Raw genomic sequence first — 19,527 nt, 5'->3', positions numbered from 1 at the left:
ATTTTAACAGTCAGCCACAATGGAGCTCTCTGTTGCTTTCATAAAATAGTGTACATTAGATTATACACTGGGTGGGTCTTGACCTTCCACTATGTATTCTGCAATGGTTAGTGTGAATTAATGGAGATGTTCTATTTTTGGAAAGTCAGAGTTTTATAGTATGCAAAAGAGCAGTTAAAATTAAAGTGCAAACAAAAACCCATGAGGTTAATTTTTTACTAGTGCTGTTAAGAGGGTGAATGACAGTTTACAATCCCAAATGAAAAAGACAGTGAACAGTCATCACATATGGCCCTGTATATTCACCACGGTCCGCTGTGACAACTACTTTTCACAGGTTCGTATACCGGCAGAAGCACATTTTTCCTGGTATAACTCGTCTACACTAGTAGGCTTTTGCCAGTATAGAAATACTCTTAAAAAAAAAAAATCACAACTCTAACTGACATTACTATACTGGCTAAAATTTCTAGTGTAGACCAGTCCACAGAGTGTCCACACAGGAATTTATACTGGTGTAACTACCTGTATGACCAATGAAACTTGCCCAAATTAACAAAGGCTTATACCAGTATAGATCATTCCTCTTTCCTTACAGGGATAAACTATTCCAACATAAGCACCTTCACATGCAACGACTGCACCGACACTAGGGGTGACAGCTGCACACACTCTTCAGCCTTCCAGACGCTAGACTCTCTCACGCGGGGCCACCACCAATGCAGCCGAACCGGTGGGACGAGCACCAGCACAGCTGCTGTTATTTAACTACCATAAAAAATAAAGCAGTTGAAATGTCAGGAGCCGGTCTACACTAGCCGGTCTACACTAGCAGTAAGCCAGAGTGGGAAATTTTAAGAAAAGAAGTCTAGTGGACATAGCCTCATGCTAATTAGAACACCATGAAAGGTTATCTATTATAGTAAATAGTATAATAAAATAGTAAAATACTCTTAAGAATATACACTAGATTCACTACATTCACATTTTTGTTTTAGGATCTTATGATTTTTAGAGTCTCATAGATGTTCATGGTGTTCCACTAAGCACCTGAAAAATCCACTTTTATACTTGCCTCTGGAAAGTAGGCAAGTATAAAACTTTCTCTGGCTTCATGCTTCAGGGCTTAAACCAATCTTTGAGCATCAGGGGTTAGAATGAAACCTTCATAAGGAGCAGATTATCCCACATCTGTCCAATGCAGGGTTCCTTACATCTTGCTCTGAAGCATCTGGTGCTGGCCACCATTAAAGATAAAATACTGGACTAGATGAACCTCAGGTCTGATCCCATAGGGCAATTCCTAAGGTGGGCTCTAAGACTTCAATTTCTGCCAAAATTAATCCTCCTTTTACCCCAAAAAAGGGTGGTGGTGGTGGGGTTTTCTATCCTTTACAATAGTGAAATGTCAATGTTTGCAGTGAAATCTTCCTGAATCTGCACACTGACAGTCCCAGTACCTACAGCCCTGTGCATAGTTTTTTCCCCAAGCAGCAATAAAATGTAATGAACAAGACTCTGGTCAGTCTCAACAAAGCTAATTAGAAGCCTTCAGGAAATAGTGCCGCTGATAAGAATCAGGTCCATTTCTGAGAGATAGCTCCTTCCTCTTCCAGCAGCCAGAGGATTGGGGGTTCTAGCCTCCTAAGATATTTTCCTGGGTAAAAACCCTCTCTCTCCTGCCCTTTTTAACAACTATGAGTATGAATGGAGGTTAGTGTTCTTGACAGGGCATTGTCTCTGAACCACACTAGTACTCCCTCTCCATCTTTCATACCAGTCTTGTCTACACTAGGAATTTTTACATAAGTGCAGCTACAGTGCTGCAACCTCTGCCATACAGACACACTGCACCAGTGCAATTTATCCCTGATAACATATGCATACCAATGCAACATATTTACATTGCAAGCGGGTTACACTAGTGAAGCAATACCAGTGCAAAATTCCCTAACATACACAAGCCTTAAATTAAATCTAATACAGCAATGGGTGACTGACAAAGGTTAGGGTAAGAGGTATGGGAAAATAAAGGTTACAGTAGTTGGAGACCTTGTGATGAGCTTATTGTTATGCATTCATCTTGTGTTTTACTTAACATATTAAAATGTATACAGCCATCTTGACTACGTGGACTTGGCCAATCATAATATAAATGGATTTCAAAACCATGCTTGCATCAGGTCACTACTGCCAAAGCCCAGTTCTGGTACACATTTAACCTCATTCAGTCCCATCAAAAGCATGGATGATCCGCCAATGATTTTAACTGTTATTAAACTCAGTTGCTTTCCAGAACAGACAGAGACTGAGGGCTTGTCTACACTGGCAATTAACAGTGCTGCAACTTTCTCACTCAGGGGTGTGAAAAAACACCCCCCATGAGAGCAGCAAGTTGCAGCATTGTAAAGTGCCAGTGTAAACAGTGCCCCAGCACTGGGAAAAGTGGACGGTGCTCCAAGTGCTGGGAGCTCCGCCCCTTGTTGAGGTGGGACTTTTAGAGCGGTCTCTCTCCCAGCGCTGCGCCGCGACCACACAAGGCACATTAAACCGCTGCCACAGCAGTGCTTTAGCATTGCCAGTGTAGACTAGCCCTGAGAGACCAAAGCACATACCTTACACCAACAAGACAGTACAAAAGCAACGTGTATTTGCAGAAGAGGAAGAAAAGCCAGTGACATTCAAGTCTCAATAGAGTAATATCCCCTATAGTACCCACAACCCCCTTTCTCAGACTGGTTTATGTTTCTCTGGGGGGAAGTGCGAAGTAGGAGTTAACGTCAGTGACAACTACAAGCCAGGCTAATACTGAAGAGAAAGCATGTTGTACTGCCCCTGAGACCCAACTTCAGAAGCCCCAGTGAAGTCTGGTTTCCCAGGGGAAGAGATACCACACCTCTCACTGTACTCCAGTGGCCTGTCTGTGAAGCAGCATTAGGACAAACTCCACAAATAACCTTCCTCCTGCTCTCTTGGGCTTGAGGGCGGAATAGTCAACAATTAAGAGAGGACTGGAGAGAGAGATCAGCATTATATTCTGAGAAAGGGGAGGGAAAACAGTGATAAGCCAACATACCTAATACTGTGTAAATGGGAGATCCCTGAAAGGAGCTCTAATGCAATTTAACTCTTGCCGAGTAGGCTAACAGCCCATGGTTTGCTGTTGCCATGGAGTGGCACTACGCCAGGGAAGAAGGGTTTACGGATGCTGAGAAGAACCTATCTAAACTACTTCCCTGCTGCAAGACCCCAGCCCTTCTTCTTTTCACCCTCATCATGTGCTCCACTTTCCCATGCTGCTGGTTCCCAATCCCTTCAAGTCTGCAACCAACAGGAGTTAGGGTGGGTGATCTCAGGAGACCAGGCTGGGGAGTGGGCAAGAAATGTTATAGGAACCAACAAGGAAGAGTGGAAAGGCTGATTCAGCAGCAGAAAGAGGTGGGCTGGTCCCAGCGGCCCATCTGCCCCTTGAGAGAGTTGTGCCTTCTGATGCTCGGCCAACGGAGGCAAGCTACTAAAGGCAGGGGTTTTTTAATGTAGCTGAGGTAAGGGAGAGGCTGAAGACTACTTTACTCACTGAGGTGGTGCTCTAAGAATTATGGTATAACTAAAGCACTTTGGTTTTTCCCAATTTTCCCCCAAAATTCCCAAGTTTAAAAAAAGCCATTTTTCAGGTTTTCCCAATTTTCAACTGGATTTTGAAGTACGGAACTCCCCAGGCCTGGTTCCCCAGTCCAGAAGGGGAGATGGTGGCTCAGTTGCCCCCTCGTAGAGTCTCTGCTGGACGATACAGCACGCCTGCACAGAGGAGGGTAACTTCACGTTGGTAACTGCTGCTCTGCAATGGGGGAGCAAGATAGGCAGGGAGCCAGGCAGTTGAGACTACCCGATCGCTGCAACAACAGGCCCACAGGGAGCGGAAGGTTTCCTCAACTGCACCATCGTAATTACCAGGCACCTCTTGGTCCCCACCACCTGCTGCACCCCTCCCCACTCCCATGTGTACCGGGCACTCTTCCGCCAGCCTACATGAGTATTGGGCATCCCCCATTCCCGCCTTTCATTTTTGTCACCCATTTTCACCCATTTTTAAAATTTTAGAATCAACACTGAAATTCCCAGTAATTTTTAAACGAAGTAAAAACCCAATATGAAGGGCTTTGAGTGTAACACACATTGATGTTCAGTCTCAAACTGAACTGTAGGTAAACTCTCGAATCCATATAAGACAGCCAGAAGAATTTTTAAATGTGGTTTAACATCACAGATGTACAGCTAAAGCGAAATTAAATTCACAAAACCTATTCACAGGCATACCACTAGAAAACTACCTTAAAATAAGATTTAACTTATCTCATATGTTCTTCAAGTGTAGATGTTTTATAGACCTGTGAAGGGGATGGGGGGGGAACATGTCACCCTGCACATTATGCCTTACTATAACAAAAATATCTTCATGGCTGCAGATAGTTATAGCCAGTGTCAGTGCAAAGTAACAGCCATAGAAAAACTGCAAGTGTCATAACTTTAGACCTTTTTGATTTTTGCTTCTTTCCTCAGAATCTAAACTTCCATTTTATTTTAAAAAGTAAAATACAATTCAGTTTCTAGTTTTTTCTCTTGTAGAAGATAGCGTTCACCATCTAAAATTATGTGCTGATGCCCCATTAACCCAACCCCGAAAAAACTGCCTACAGCCAAACAATACCAGAGGAAAAGTCAGAAACTATTGCCCATTCACATTAATAAAGCGTCACTTTCAGTGACGAGTTGAGCCCATCTATCTATTTTAGGGGTTTTCTATACATGAAAATTCTTCCAGATTAAGGGTATGCATCACTCTTAAAACATTATAACTCCACCGCTGTAGTGCTTCAGTGTAGACACTGCCTACTCCAATGGGAGGGTTTCTCCCATCAGTCAAGGTAATCCACCCCCCGAGAAGCAGTAGCTAGGTGGATAGACAAATTCTTCTGTCAGTCAATCTAGCACTGTCTACACAGGGGTTTAAGTCAGTATAGCTACATCTCAAAAGTTATGGATTTTTCACACCGCTGAGAGATATAGCTATACTGATGTAAGATTCTAGTGTAGACCAGGCCTAAGGAAGGATGTAAATTGAAAGTGGAACAAGAATTTCAGAATAACTATGTGTGGATGCTCTATTCTGGACTAAGAGTGCTTTTTTTCTGTTTTAGAAACCAAACCTAACCATCCTTCCTCTAAACGCCAACATGTTTGAACACTGGAAATCTAACTTCCTATCTAGACAATAAATTGTACTGTTTTACATAAATTTGTTTTTTAAATCCATATAAGTTAAAGATAAGTTAAATCATTGGCAAAAAGCGAAAGCAATACAAGTGTAAATCTATTTAAGTGTGCCCACACAGGAATTTACACCAGTTTAAATCATTTTTTCAAACAATTTTAGTTAGATGCTGCATTGGTTTGTGTGTAGACGAAAACAACCACAGACTAGGCCATTTTCAAACTACTTTTACAGTGGTAGTGATGTCACTTCTTCTGGCAAAGAAACCAGGAATTATGAAACTCAGATTCCTCAGGAACTCCCACAACAAATAACTGTTTCAAATTCTGATAAATTACTACAAGAAGCCTTTAACTGCAATCCCATTGCAATAAACTCATCCTTTCAGCTACTGATTATCAATTCCCCTCCCCCTCCCCTGCCAAAGATGATCTAGGAAACCTCCTTAGGGTCACCCAACATGTTGAGTTGCTTAGACAGACTATAAGCACCTTGAGACAGGGACAGCATCTTCCTGTGTGTGTTAATGTGCTCTGAACTGTATGTCAGTACATAAATAAGGAGAATATCATATAGCTGTTTAAAATGGTGATTAAACAGATCTACACTCTTTCCCTCAGTGTTGTACAATTTTTTCCTAAAAAATGCACTTGAACTCTAATTCTATGTCCTGATACTCCAAACAGATTTTCACAGGGTGAACTGTTTTTGCTTACTAGCCCTTCAAAACATAACTTCCCCGCCACTTTGCCTGAGCAGGAGGAGGTTAGTGGTTCTATGCCCTTTTATCCTTGGGATTTTTCCATTTTGTTTCCCAGTCTCTCCTCCTCTTATAATCACAATGGAGAATGTGCACTCTTTTAAAAAAACTCCTTCTACAAACTTTGAAAGTAGTGCTTTAAAGCACCCCTTTCTACTCAGTTATCTTTTCAGTCTCTTAAACCTGGCAGCAAATAACCAGTGGGTGACAAATTGTATCCACCAGGAGTTCTCCCTACACCAAGTCAATTCAGGAGTGAGAATAATTTGGTCACTAGTGTAGACAGTGCCAATCCATTTTCAATACCCATAATAGGTATTAAAATGGCTCTGAATATACTTGCAGGTAAGCCATTCTCAACCATGGTTGATTGAGGCCATGAGTTATTTGTAACTGAAGTCTGATGTCACCAATAGAGGATTTTTCTAGTACAGACAGGAGCTTGCAGGCTTGTCAAATGAAAGAACAAGTCTAGAGTTAAAGATGGGTTCCCCGCTTTGCGAGGGTAGTCTTATGGAGCCATGGAGACAATATCATGATGCTTAATAACATACTGCTCTATGAAATATGAGGCTAGACCTAGCCCTTATATTTTGGGAGATGGGATCATGAACCATAATATTCTATCTTAAATAGCTGAACAAAGATCCTTAGCTTCTAATATGGGCCTGAATGTACCAATATACACGCCTATGTGATTCTAAAAAAGACAATTTTTTTCTATATGTTTAAGTACAACTTGACTGGCCATCAACATACATTTCAAGAAAAAAAATTATGACATTTGCCATTGTCTCTCCACAGGTCTTTGTAAAGTTTGACACAAATCTATCCAAATGTCCATTTTTCTTTAATAAAATAACTGGTTTCCACTATTTGCTAAACACACAACAGAAATATTCTCCAAGTGAACTGTACTGTCCATTTGGTTGGCTTAGGAGCAATGGTCTGCTTGCAGTGGATAGAGTGACACTAGACCTTTCAGAGGAAAAAAGAGTCACTACAACATGAAGCTTTAGAGGTAGAAAAAAAATAGACTGCAATTAGCAAGTAATCAAACAAACACAGGCATGCATGCATGCAGACTACACACATTTTGTCACTCGTGAAACTAATCTTACTATACAGCAATGATCTATCTGTATAATCTTTAAAACAAATTCCTTACCTTATCTACTGTTCACTGAAAATATAGATTACAGGAAATGCAGTATTAGGAGACATTTGGCAAATGACCTTACATTACAAAACTGTAATCAGCAGTGTGATATTTGATTGTCTCTCTTTGAATAATCTCATTAATTCCAAAAAGTTAGTGGTGTCTTACAACTTCTGTTTAAAACATTTTATTCCAGTAACAAACACTGGGGAATTATAGCAAAGGCAAAGATGAAAGTTATATAAATGGGTACAAGAGAGCAAATAACTTTTAAAGGAAATTCTTTAAAAGTTAGCTTACGATGGAATTTAATGGGAGGGTGTGACGTGAGGTACACTACTTCAATAGTTCAGTTTAGGATTTAAATAATTGTAGGCATACATAATTCTGACCCTCGACATGTGCCATTTAATTTTAGCTTCTCGGATAATGACCTGTCTATAGGCACTTCACTTTAGACTCTTATTTTAACCAACAAGCTACATATATTTAAACAAAACTTTCAGAATTAATTTCTCCTTACTGAGACAGCCACAACACAAAAGAAAAATTCACTCTCTCGAGTTCAGATGTCAAGTTAGGATTCAAATGTATCTCCATTTTTGTGGCAATACATACCAAGAAGAAGAGTTCTAAAACCAGGGGCAAACACACTAGCATAAACTAGGACAATGTTGTGAACAATCTAACATGAAGGCTCAAATCAGTTGTTAGTTATTTTGTCCTTGGACATAAGTAACAAAAGCTACAAAACAACAAAAGTTACAAAATAGTGAACAGGAACAACTGGAATCAAGATGCAACCTCAACTTTGTTTTGAGAGAAATATTTGAAATCACATATATAGCAATAGGATGGGTTAGTCTGTAGTCATGAACTATGTAAAAACAAATCCACATCCCCAGTACTAAAATATATCCTGATTTTTCATTGCTTTGATATTGTCTTCACTATTACAATGTACTACACACTAGAGCTATTCTTCAGACATTTTAGCCTCTGAACTAGAGTATTCAACAGGATGTACTACCGCACATTAGAAATGGCATTTTGAAACATTTCTTTTTAAACATTCCACAACAACCACCTTTATGCAAATACATAAAACAAGGAGAATGTGACAGATTCACTATAAATAGCATTAACACTAACCAATCAATGAAATTCAAACCTGAAGGTAACATCTCACTCATCTGGCCTTTATGGAGAAATTGCTATAAAGATGCTAGAAATGCGGTCATCAAAGATGACGGTCACAATTGGTTCAACTAGTTAAAGCAACTGCTATTTAACCAACTCATTCACTAAAATGCCACCTAATGAAATACTCCAGGCCATGATAAACAGGAGGTGCAAGCACAATAAATACTAGCTCTCTGCTGGGAAAACAAACAGAATAAGGGTCTCAAACCTAATCGTATTTTTTTCATATTCAGTAAGATATTTAAATCTTGACACTAGACAACATAATTCTAACTCTGTTCTTTTCCATTTCTTGTACCGCACCCACCACCGTGCTGTCGGAGTGCCTGTAATATGCAATGGACCTACGGTATTTTTTTTACTGTTATAAGGTTGAACCCTAACATTTCCAACAACGTTTGCAGCAAATCAGGTTAGAAGACATCCGTAAATAACTGCTGCAAGAACCAAAAGCGACACTGACACAGAGGTTTCAGAAATCTAAATCCAATTAGATATTTTGATTTGACAGATTGAAATGTTTGAAAAATGTTATTTTACAGGCGGGCACGGTCACTAAGCACAGACACAGCTGAAGGGAAGCAAGAAGAGGTCTTTATATAGGTCACTTTCGCCTAAATCCCGCATCTGCACTGAGCAAAACGGTATTTACCCTAAAAACTCACCACTCCGGGAGGAGCAAGTCTGCAGGATGGAATAAAAGAGCTATTTAAACAAACAAACAAAGCACCTGACTGTACCGAGGAAAGACTCGTTGCCCCTCACGCCAGGAGGGGAGGGAGGGAGACGCCGACAAGGGCTGATTCGCGTTCACCACACGCTCCCCCACAGCCACGAAACCATCTAGCAGCGCAAAGGAAACCAGCGGCCACCTCCCGCCGGCTCGCAGCCCGGGGCCGCCCTCGGGGCCGCAGCCCCGTCTCCGGCGGAGGGGGCCGGCGGGGGCCGTGCGGAGGGGGCCGGCGGGGGCCGTGCGGAGGGAAAGGAGGAACCGCCATTCCCGCCCCCCGGGCCGGGCCGGGCCTGCCGCAGCACTGCAGTGGCGCGCGGGGGGGGGGGCCGGGGACGCTGCTCCGGCTGGCGGGGGGGGGACGCTGCTCCCGCTGGCGGGGGGGGCACCTGCCCCCCGCGCCGCGCCCCCCCGCCCCCCGCGCCGCCCCCCCGCCGGCAGCGACGGCGCCAGGCGCCCCCGGCCCTTACCCTCCGTCGGCTCGGCAGGCGGCCCGGGCCGGGGCCGGGGCCGGGCTCGGCCGCTAAGATGGCAGGGGTCGGGGAGCCGAGGCCGCCTGGGCCCCGCCTGCTCGGGAGCCCCGGGCCGGGCCGCAGCGAGCGCGGGGCGGGGCCGGCCGTGCCCCCGGTGCGGAGCGGGTCGCCGGGCCGGGCTCGGTGCCGCCTCCCTCAGCGCCTCTCCCGGGCTCCGGCTGCGCCGCGTCCGCCGCTCCGCTCCGCGCCGCCCGCAGCCAGCGGCCCCCGCCCGCCTCTCGCGAGACTTCGCCGCCCCCCCGCCTCCCGGCCGCGGGAGGGGAGCGGCTCCGGGCGGGTGGGGTCCGGCGGGGGGAGAGGGGGCAGGGTGAGGAGAGGGGATGTGTGGGGAGGGGGGACTCGGGGGTCCCTTGGGGGCATGGGGGGGAGAGGGGATGTGTGGGGAGGGGGGACTCGGGGGTCCCTTGGGGGCATGGGGGGGAGAGGGGATGTGTGGGGAGGGGGGACTCAGGGGTCCCTTGGGGGCATGGGGGGGAGAGGGGATGTGTGGGGAGAGTGGGCAGGAGGGGTCCGGGGGGGAGAGGGGGCGGGGTGAGGAGAGGGGATGTGTGGGGAGGGGGGACTCGGGGGTCCCTTGGGGGTGTGGGGGGGAGAGGGGATGTGTGGGGAGAGTGGGCAGGAGGGGTCCCGGGGGGGAGAGGGGGCAGGGTGAGGAGAGGGGGGACTCGGGGGTCCCTTGGGGGTGCAGGGGGAGAGGGGGGATGTGGGCGGGGTCCCAAGGGGGGGAGGAGGCATGAGGGGAAAGTGGGTGGGGGGCCCCTGGAGGGATTGGGGGGGCAGGAGGGTAGAGTGGGTAGAGTCCCATGGGGGGCTCAGGGTGTGGGCACGGAGAAGAGGCGGGGTCCTATGGAGACAGGTGTAGATGTGACACTGACCTGCCTTTCTCTGGGTGCTGCCCAGGTGAAAGCAAAAAATCGTGAGCCCCAGCTCCCCTGGCCAAGTCTGGGCTATTGCAGAATAGCCACTGCCCTGGGTCTAGCTGAGAGGAGAGGGAGAGGCAGAGGCTAAGTGGCCTGAGCACATGAACTCCTGAGTTCTAATCCTGCCTCTAATTATTATGCCTTTGTGAACTTGAGTAGGTCACTGGATGTCTCGGCCTCAGTTTCCCCATCTGTAAAATGGGAGGGTAATACTTATCTCACATTGGTGCTCTGTGAGGATTAATTAAAAATCATATTGTAGAGACATGCATTTCTTTTCCTATAGACTAATACCAGAGGAATTTAAACATCTCACTTTTCCCCATGCATGCTGTTTAATTGCTCTGTTTCTCTCTCTCAGAATGAGCAATGGAAATCATTGAAGTCAGTTTCATTTGTGTTTATAGTCTATTTCCCTTTCAGAGTCATGGGGGAAGGTTTGAAAACCAATATTTACACTGACACTTCAGTGGCAAATTAATGGAAACAGTTCTATTGGACTTTGGGTTTGGAAACGTTTGTTTTTTACCAAATCTAAATCTTGAGTCATGTGAGATGACTGTGTCCCCTATAGTTTGTAAAGTGCTCAATACATATTAACCAATAGTATAAAGACAGTTTGAGGCGCCTTGGCTACAAAATAGGAATTTGTTGCAAACCAAACATTGTTGATAATGCTAAAAAAAAGGAAAACAAAACAAAACCACAATTTCCTGTGAGACTCCCTGTAAACTAACTTGTACTTGAAACCCCAGCAGGGGACACTGTCCAACAGGCACTGAGGATAACGCCTAATTACCTGCGTTTCCGAGGCCTTTCTTGATAGCCATCAGGTAACAGCAATAATCAGAAATATGCTGGCATGGTACACGTTGGTTCCCAAATTAAATATTTAGAGTGCTCAAGGAGGCAACATCTATATTTTTATCAGGTAGTATTTAACCCTGAGTAAAAACACGGGAGGGGGGGATAGGAATAGTGGGTATCTGGAGTTAATGGGCAAGATCTTCAGCTGGTGCAAATCAGCACAGCTCCAGAGTTACACTGACCTATACTATGTGAGAGTCTCACACCATAGTCTTTGATTCCCATCAGGAAAATCAGGGCATATATAGATGACTATCAAACCTTGGTTACTGTCATCACTGCATCATCCCCAGCATATGTTGTTAGAAGCGTTGGGATAGGCAAACTGAAGATTAATTTGATCAACCCAGCCTTGAAGCTGGCAGCCATTCCAGAAAGTTTGGATGTCACACATCTGCCAAAGATGTTTGTAGCACATCACCTGACACAAAAGCAAAGCCATCCACATCACAAGCAGCCAGATCTAAAGCACGGATTTTGTTTCTTATATTGCCCAGTCTCCTAAAACATTATGAGCATAGGAGGGTATGTTTTTGGAATGTTAAAAACAACTTAGAAATGATAAATGCTCTTATTGCAAGTGTTACAATAGTAATATTTAGCATTTGTGCAGAGCGTTATCTGTTCAAGGCACTGTATGGGTTTTAACTAACTAATTCTCACAACATCCCTAGGAGGTAGGTATTACTATGCACATTTCACCAATGAGGAAACTGAGACAGTACGGGGAAGTGATTTGCACATGGCCACACTGAGTCAGGATTAGAAATCAGGATCTCCTGACTTCCAGCCTGGTGCTTATTCCTGCAGACTGCATTGCCTTTAAAATTCATAACAAGGAGGGCCAAATTCTCATTTGGTGCAGCTGATAAGGATCTTCTGTGGCTGCTTTAACAGGTCATGGCATGTAATAAACCACAGCATAACCCGTGGACACAAAAGTCATTACAAACTGTGACTTTCTAGAAATAAATGTACACTTAGTCCCCTTTTGTTCAAGCCCTGTTAGGCTTCCTCTTGCTGCCTGTATTTGCTTGTGCTACCCTTTCAGATGGTCCTGTCAGGCATCCACGAGGTTACACTGGTTTAGTTTAATTTGGTAATTTACTGATGCAAGCTAATCTGAAAGAAAGAGTTAAACCAGTTTCAGAGTAGCAGCCGTGTTAGTCTGTATTCGCAAAAAGAAAAGGAGTACTTGTGGCACCTTAGAGACTAACCAATTTATTTGAGCATAAGCTTTGTGTGTATAAAAAGATCTTCTATACTTTCCACAGTATGCATCCGATGAAGTGAGCTGTAGCTCATGAAAGTTTATGCTCAAATAAATTGGTTAGTCTCTAAGGTGCCCCAAGTCCTCCTTTTCTTTAAACCAGTTTGTTTGCCTACATTAACGACTTGTGCTAGTTTAACTAGATCAATTTAAAATCAATTTAGTTACACTAGTGTAACTTTTCTAGTATAGTCAAGGCCATTAAGAACACACATCAGCACTGCACAATTGTTTAGGACAGGAATACCGTGTTCCAGGGAAAGGGTAGCGGGAATTTATTCAAGACACCTTATAATGACCTGAAGTGGAAATTTGGCCAGGACATTGGTGTTAACACCCCTACTTCTGTAGCAGTACCACAGGTTATTTACAAAAAGAACAGGAGGACTTGTGGCACCTTAGAGACTAACCAACTTATCTGAGCATAAGCTTTCGTGAGCTACAGCTCACTTCATCGGATGCTTATGCTCAAATAAACTGGTTAGTCTCTAAGGTGCCACAAGTCCTCCTGTTCTTTTTGTGAATACAGACTAACACGGCTGCTACTCTGAAACCTACCATAGGTTATTTAGTGACTTCAGACTACAGTGAGGATTTGGTTTTATGTCTCTCAACAAAGACAGCCCCTCCAGCAGTACATCCCCCCCTAGTGTACCACAGAGGGGCACTGATTCAGAACTGACTCGGGAGAAAAGGGCCTACATTCCATAGTAATGGGTGTTCTGTAAATACTTTCCGTAGAGGTAAAATTAAGATTAGATCGAGTGCTGGCTGCTAGGGGCACAGCATCTCAGACTGCTCAATGTAGCTCTTCCTGGGAGGCCTCCCATCCAGGTACTAGCTCAGTCTGGCCCTTTGTAACAAATTAGAGAAATACCAACCCTAAAATAAATCCAAAAGCATGAATCAAAGAAACTTGGCTATTATAAATTGCTGTTATGACCTGCCACTTTCACTGATTTTTTTAGGGAAATGATCAGCATAAAAAACAGCACACAGAGCAAAGGGTATAAACAATTAGCCAATAAGTGCTGCTTCAAATCCTGTCGGGGACTGACATTTTAAACTTTATTCTCTCATTTACTGTATATTGATTAAAAACTAACTTTCACCCCTTGTTCATTATCTGTTAATAACAGCGATGCTGGAGGTGGGTACTTTTGTTTGCTTAGCCAGGACCAACTGTGAAATGCAAGAGAATCAGGAATTGTTTGGCTTTTACTAGCCCATGAAACCTGCCATCGTTCTCCACAGTTCAGCTGAGGCTCTAATTACGGGTTACAAGGTTATACAGGAAAAACGTGTTCTGGTCAAAGTGAACTGGCTTGTCATCTCTTTTGTATAAACAAGAGCAAAATACGGGAGTATAACTGCCATGCCACATGTTTATCAGCTGGAATAAAGGCATCATGTCAGACCGTATCCCTGTGTCAATCAGGTATGTGGTAATTCCAAGAAATGAAGTGACACTTGACCCATTACACATATACTTCCTGCATTAGCCACACCCGTAATAACACTTTACCTTTCCCTTGTGCCTTTCGTCCCATGAGTTTGTTTCACACACAATAATTACAAAAATTAGTTAAGCCTCATGACTGCTCTGTGAGACAGGAAGGTATTATTATCCATGTCACAAGGAGGGAAACTGAGGCACGGAGAGGGAAAATGGCTTACACAGGGTCACACAGTAAGTCAGTGTCTGAGGGATGAGTTGAATCCAGGCTTCCTGTCTTCCTGTTCCCTGTTGTAACCACTAGGTTTACTGAACATTACTAAACAAAACTGGGAAAGAGGTGGACAGTATGATTCAACACCTTTCCCTTCCAGAGTGACTGCTCTGTTCTTGTGCAATTGTGAATCAGCCAATGTGCCATTGTAGCCTGTGGCAGCCGGATCAATCAGGATCTCAGCAGAAAAGTGTGTTGCTCTGCGAGAGCTCTTCACAGGTTTGTTTTTGGAAATATTTTCAAAATTTGCCAAACTAAATGTTGGTTCTTGCCAATTTTGTATTTTTCCCGTATGACACACACACTGTTTTAGGGGCTGCTCCTTGTGTCAGTACTCTGCGTGCTCACTAGGAGTGCGTACCAATGCACAGGACAGTGCACCGTGGGTCGGCATCCCCGTGTGCAACCTGCCACTATCCAGCACACTGTCTCTGTTCCAGTCTCCAGTCTCTGTTACCTTAAGCAGTGCAGTTCACAATTGTGACCAGAGCAGTCAGTGCCAGGCATTGTGGGACAGCTGATAGAGGACAGTTAGGGTCAACACAAGTAATGCAGTATCTACACTCGCACTCTATCTACAACAGTCCATCGACCGTGGCTCAACACTGCTCAGGGAGGTGGTGTTACTCACTGTAACGGGGTGCTTACATCCATAGGAGACAAATTTAAGTGTAGACACATGCACAATGAAGTTGATGCAAGGCAGCTTCTGTCGACCTAACTTTGTAGTGTAGACCAGGCCTCGGTGATACTTGAGCATTGTCTCCAACTCTCTCTATGGGAGAAAGACATTGGCTTGTAGTTTCTCAGAGATGTCTCTGCCCATATAGATTACGATATATGTGCTGATTGGATTTCTCCCTGAGATGATTCTTAGGTCCTCATCTTGCAAGCTGACCCATGCAGGTGGACTCCTGCCCCTGTGTGGAGACTTGCATGGGTCTGCTGTGAATCAGAATGCATGATCAGGGCCTTTTTTGAGCACTCTGTGGTTCAAAGACTGTAATCAGGAAAAACATAACATAAAAAACAGCAAACAATGTATTCCTGATTTTCTCTCTCACTTTATCCAACTTGGTCTTCATGTCAGCCCCTGGTAAACCTCTCTATAGCATGACTTTCTCCACCTCACCCTCCATAGTGATCAGTCTATTTCATTGTATTTATTCTTCTACATGGAACCTATGATAATAGCTGAGTAAAGTCCAGTAAAACATTCACCATTTTTAGATCCATTCAATGCTGATTCAATGAACCATCATGTCTATACACAGAGTATGGAAGTGTGTTACTTTACAGACACAGTTGCTCCTCTAGAGGTGAGTTCTGTGTCCATGGCCCCTTGACTGACAGTAATCCCCTGCTCAGGGCTGTTCGGCCTCCCCGCCCCGCACTCTCACTGTATGTAAACTGTTTTGCTGGGATCGCCATAAATGTCCTAGCTGGCAGTTGTATGCTGGGATGCACCACTCATACCATATCACGGCCCTTCACAATGTGTTATGACAGATACAGACCAACAGTATATGTCACCCTGAGATAAATTAGACCAGATGTTAGAGGTAGCCGAGTGGCTGATAAACATAGTCACAGCTCAGGGTATACCTGAATCTTTAAAAACAAAAGAAAACACTTTGGACTGAGAACAAGCATGGTTAGAGGCCATCCAAATCTGTGTCCATTCAAACCTGTGGTCAGTGCTGAAGAGGCACTCGCTCAGCTGAGATGGACAGGGAAGGAACATTGCTGGAGAGGACTTTACCCTGCAGCATGGCTGAGAAAAGATGAAGCAGATGGTAAGAAGCAGCACAGAAGAAGCCTTTGCCCTACATCTGGGCACCAAGCAGATGAGATGGGTGGACAGGAGCTGTTCTCAAGAGGCCTTTGGCTGAGAAGGGCCAAAGGTGTCTAATACAATGATCCTGGGAGGATATGTTACTTGCTATAGTTATCCAGTTGCCATGACGTTTTCTTTCCCTTATAAGACAAGTCAGTAAGATAGCTTATGTTAGCTGAGAACTAGCAAGAACAGTTGCCAGGGTGGCACTCTGAAAGGAAGTGAGCATTAGGAGGAATACATGGACACAGAAACTCTTCCTTGGAAGTTGAACAGAACATCATTGCAATGAAGCTAAAACAGCCACTTGCAGTAACATCTCAGGGCGCTTCTGTAACTCCCCTCTCTTTTCTGTACAGAACTCTTCCCAGCCCTACTTTACCTGAACGCCCGTGGACTGGTACTTTAGGTAATAAAGAGGAAAAGTCTCCTTGTACCCTCACTAACCCCTGCATCTCTGTTTTCAATCCAGGTCAGCTGTTCTGCCCCCACTTTCACTCCCCGAGTGGTGCTGCTGGTCTGTCAGACTGGAGCTACAATGAACATGTCCCCCCAACAACCCAATCTGGAGCTCCCATTTTAATTTTCCTTTTGAAGAAAACATGCAATGTCACGTGGTTTGAAACATGCCTCCAGGAGATGGATCTCACTACGCTCTAGATAAACAAGCACCGGTATTGAAAATATGGCCCTTACTCCTCCACAGTCCTGCACAACAAATCTGTGACACATTGCACTCTGCTCTTAAACGAGACTCCAGATCAGGAGTTAGACTGCATACTGATCAACAAACCTGTTGCTACCAACCCTGGCTACTGCAGCATGACTCACCCATCAGTGCCTGTCAGTGCTTGCTGTGACCTTGCTGAAGGCTCCACCACCCACTGATCTGAGATGGGCTGTAGTGGAATGAAGAGACCCCAGACAGAAGTGAAGGACCTGGGGAGCTGAGACTGTGGGAATGCACGTCACTAATATCCCACTGAATGTAGCAACTCTGTGTGTCTTCACAAGATACTGCCCTGAAAAGGACAGTGTCCCAGATGTTCTCAGGATCTCTTAGTAGTAAACTTCCCTCCCCTTGCCTCCTATCTATTTGAAAGCATTTGTGATTACTGAAGCAGTAATATGAGAGGCTAGAGGAGAGGGGACCCAAGCAGGGCAGGACAAGCCATAGAGGTTTGAGACCCCTTATTGTATAGGTGCTAGGAAAGGGTGTTGGTTCCTTCAAGGTAGCCCTCACTGGCTGAGCAAATCTTTGCCACCAATGTTTTTCCTGTTTGGGCAGGGGAGGTTTCTGGGACAGCAGCTGAAGGGGGTAGGGGAGCATAACTAAGGACAAACTATGACGAAAGGAGGGGGAATGAGCTTGTGGCAGAGTATCTGTGCATCTCAGATCAATAGGGTGGTCATGAGCCATCAGGTGAGAGGCAATAACCGCTATAATCACATGGCGCTCTCTTCAGCTATTGCCATTGGGTCAAACATGCAGTTTACACACAGGGGCTCACACACCTTCCCAGAGGCTCCTGTGGCTCACCAGACAGCAGTGACGTCCTCAGACTAAAGGGAGCTAGCTTTGGCATTCCATCCCCAGTGCCCTAAACTGCCCAGCGGGGCCCATAATACGGCTCCTTTGCTATGTGCACAAAAGGGACGCCTAGACTCTAAAAGCAAAAGGCTGTCTTTCTCCCACAGGGACCAACTGCCCCATTGAAAGGGAAGCACACACGGGTCACAAGTGGCAACCAATGGCCCCTGAACTGAGCAGTGCTTTTCAGAGGGGCTGGAACAGTTTGCATAGTGGGGGTGCTGAGAGCCATTGAACCAGACTGTAAACCCTGTGTATAATGGAAACCACTTCAAGCCACAGGGTGCAACAGCACCCCCAGGTCCAGCACCAATGCTGCTCTTCACAGATGTGCATGTGTGTTCCCGTTTTCATCTAAATGGTGTCTATCTGTGCAGTGCTCCCCATGCCAGATTTGCAGTTTCATCCATAGGCAGCAACAGTCTGTTCCCTAGTAGCCTCCCAATTGCAGCTCTCCTTCAAAGATGCTCACTTCCCATTGGCTCTGGATGGCCTACCAATAACAGTCCTGGTGCCTGTCTCCCTGTCTCCAGGAGAACAGGAAGCTTGAGCAAGGGGCATATGAATGCCTCAGCATGCAACCAAAACATTCAAACTGCAGCAGCCTCTTATGGAGCGTTCACTTGGGAAGGTACTTGTGTCTGGGGCATGGCAAGAAGAGCGAGCCCATGGCTGCACGGCTACTTCGGGAGCACCCAGGGACATCAGCTGGGGAAGTGCAATATAGTCTCACTGTAGATAAAAAAGCCAAGAACCGTTGTAGATCTGACTGAGTCCTGGTCACTTTTCTACCCTCTGGGGTGAAGCACAGCATGCACTGCTGAGATCTACTCTTCTTTTTCTGATTGTACCTTTCCCCTTAGGCATCGGGTATTATTCTTTTCACCCCTCCTACATTTCTTCTGGAGGTTGGGAGCATTGCCTTCCACAGTGGAGATGTAATGCCTTTTCCAGGCAGGGGTCAGGGCTGGGAGCTCAGGTCAGAGGTTTAAAGAGCTGGGAAGTGCTCAAGCGATTGGTAATGGGGGTGATATGCAGCCTTTCACCTCTATGTCGTTGGCTCCAATACCAGAAGATGTGCAGTGACCAAAAGCTGTCAGGTGTTCAGTGGGCCCTGTGTGAAATGAATTGGTGATCTCAGTCCAGTTCCTACAAGCCGGGTGTCTATGTATATACAAAACACACCATAAACACTGACAAAATGTACTAGTCCACTTGTTGGCATTCTTGGCAGACAAACCAAGAACTGCATAGTCTATGGAGACTGAACTTCCCTCACCTCAAGAGGTAATCCCTCCAAGACAGGGTTGAGGTACACTGGCATGATGTGGTGGTGGGGAGGAGGTGGAAGGCTCACCCTGTGGGCTGCCCACCTTTAACTGCACTGGGGATCTGCTGATTCACTCATTTAAGTTGACTTAGCACATGAAGTGTACTTACATGACTTACATCCTGATCTCAGTGCCTTAGGAGGGTTTTCTTTCATACTGCTAAACAATGCATGGGGGTTCCAACGCCCTCCTGTCCCAAGCTGGTGCCCCAGTGCTGCTATCCAGTGCTAGCTGAAAATAGGCAGACATCTTTCCTGTCTGTCTAAATATCCTGAGTCACAGATTACCAGTTGGAGTTTGTGAGGCAGTTTTTTATTTCTTCCT

General features: G+C 45.1%; 1 protein-coding gene across 5 annotated transcripts in view; it reads right to left on the bottom strand.

The window, feature by feature from the left end:
- Positions 1–19,527, bottom strand: part of TAOK1 (TAO kinase 1) — a 144,766-nt gene that overhangs the window by 95,643 nt on the left and 29,596 nt on the right. For 2 of the 5 annotated variants that reach the window (XM_073315974.1, XM_073315982.1), the window contains exon 1: positions 9,595–9,881. The exons of 2 other annotated variants lie outside the window; for them this stretch is intronic. The gene's annotated coding sequence lies outside the window, so the exon portion shown is untranslated. Of the gene's footprint in view, positions 1–9,134; positions 9,370–9,594; positions 9,882–19,527 lie in introns of those variants that run through there. One more of the 5 variants, XM_073315977.1, reaches the window with a different exon arrangement.

The sequence above is a fragment of the Lepidochelys kempii genome, chromosome 17 (assembly GCF_965140265.1).
Source record: "Lepidochelys kempii isolate rLepKem1 chromosome 17, rLepKem1.hap2, whole genome shotgun sequence".
In the NCBI taxonomy this organism is placed as follows: domain Eukaryota; kingdom Metazoa; phylum Chordata; order Testudines; family Cheloniidae; genus Lepidochelys; species Lepidochelys kempii.
Note: the sequence above shows the minus strand (reverse complement) of the source record. Positions and strands in the feature narration are given on the sequence as shown.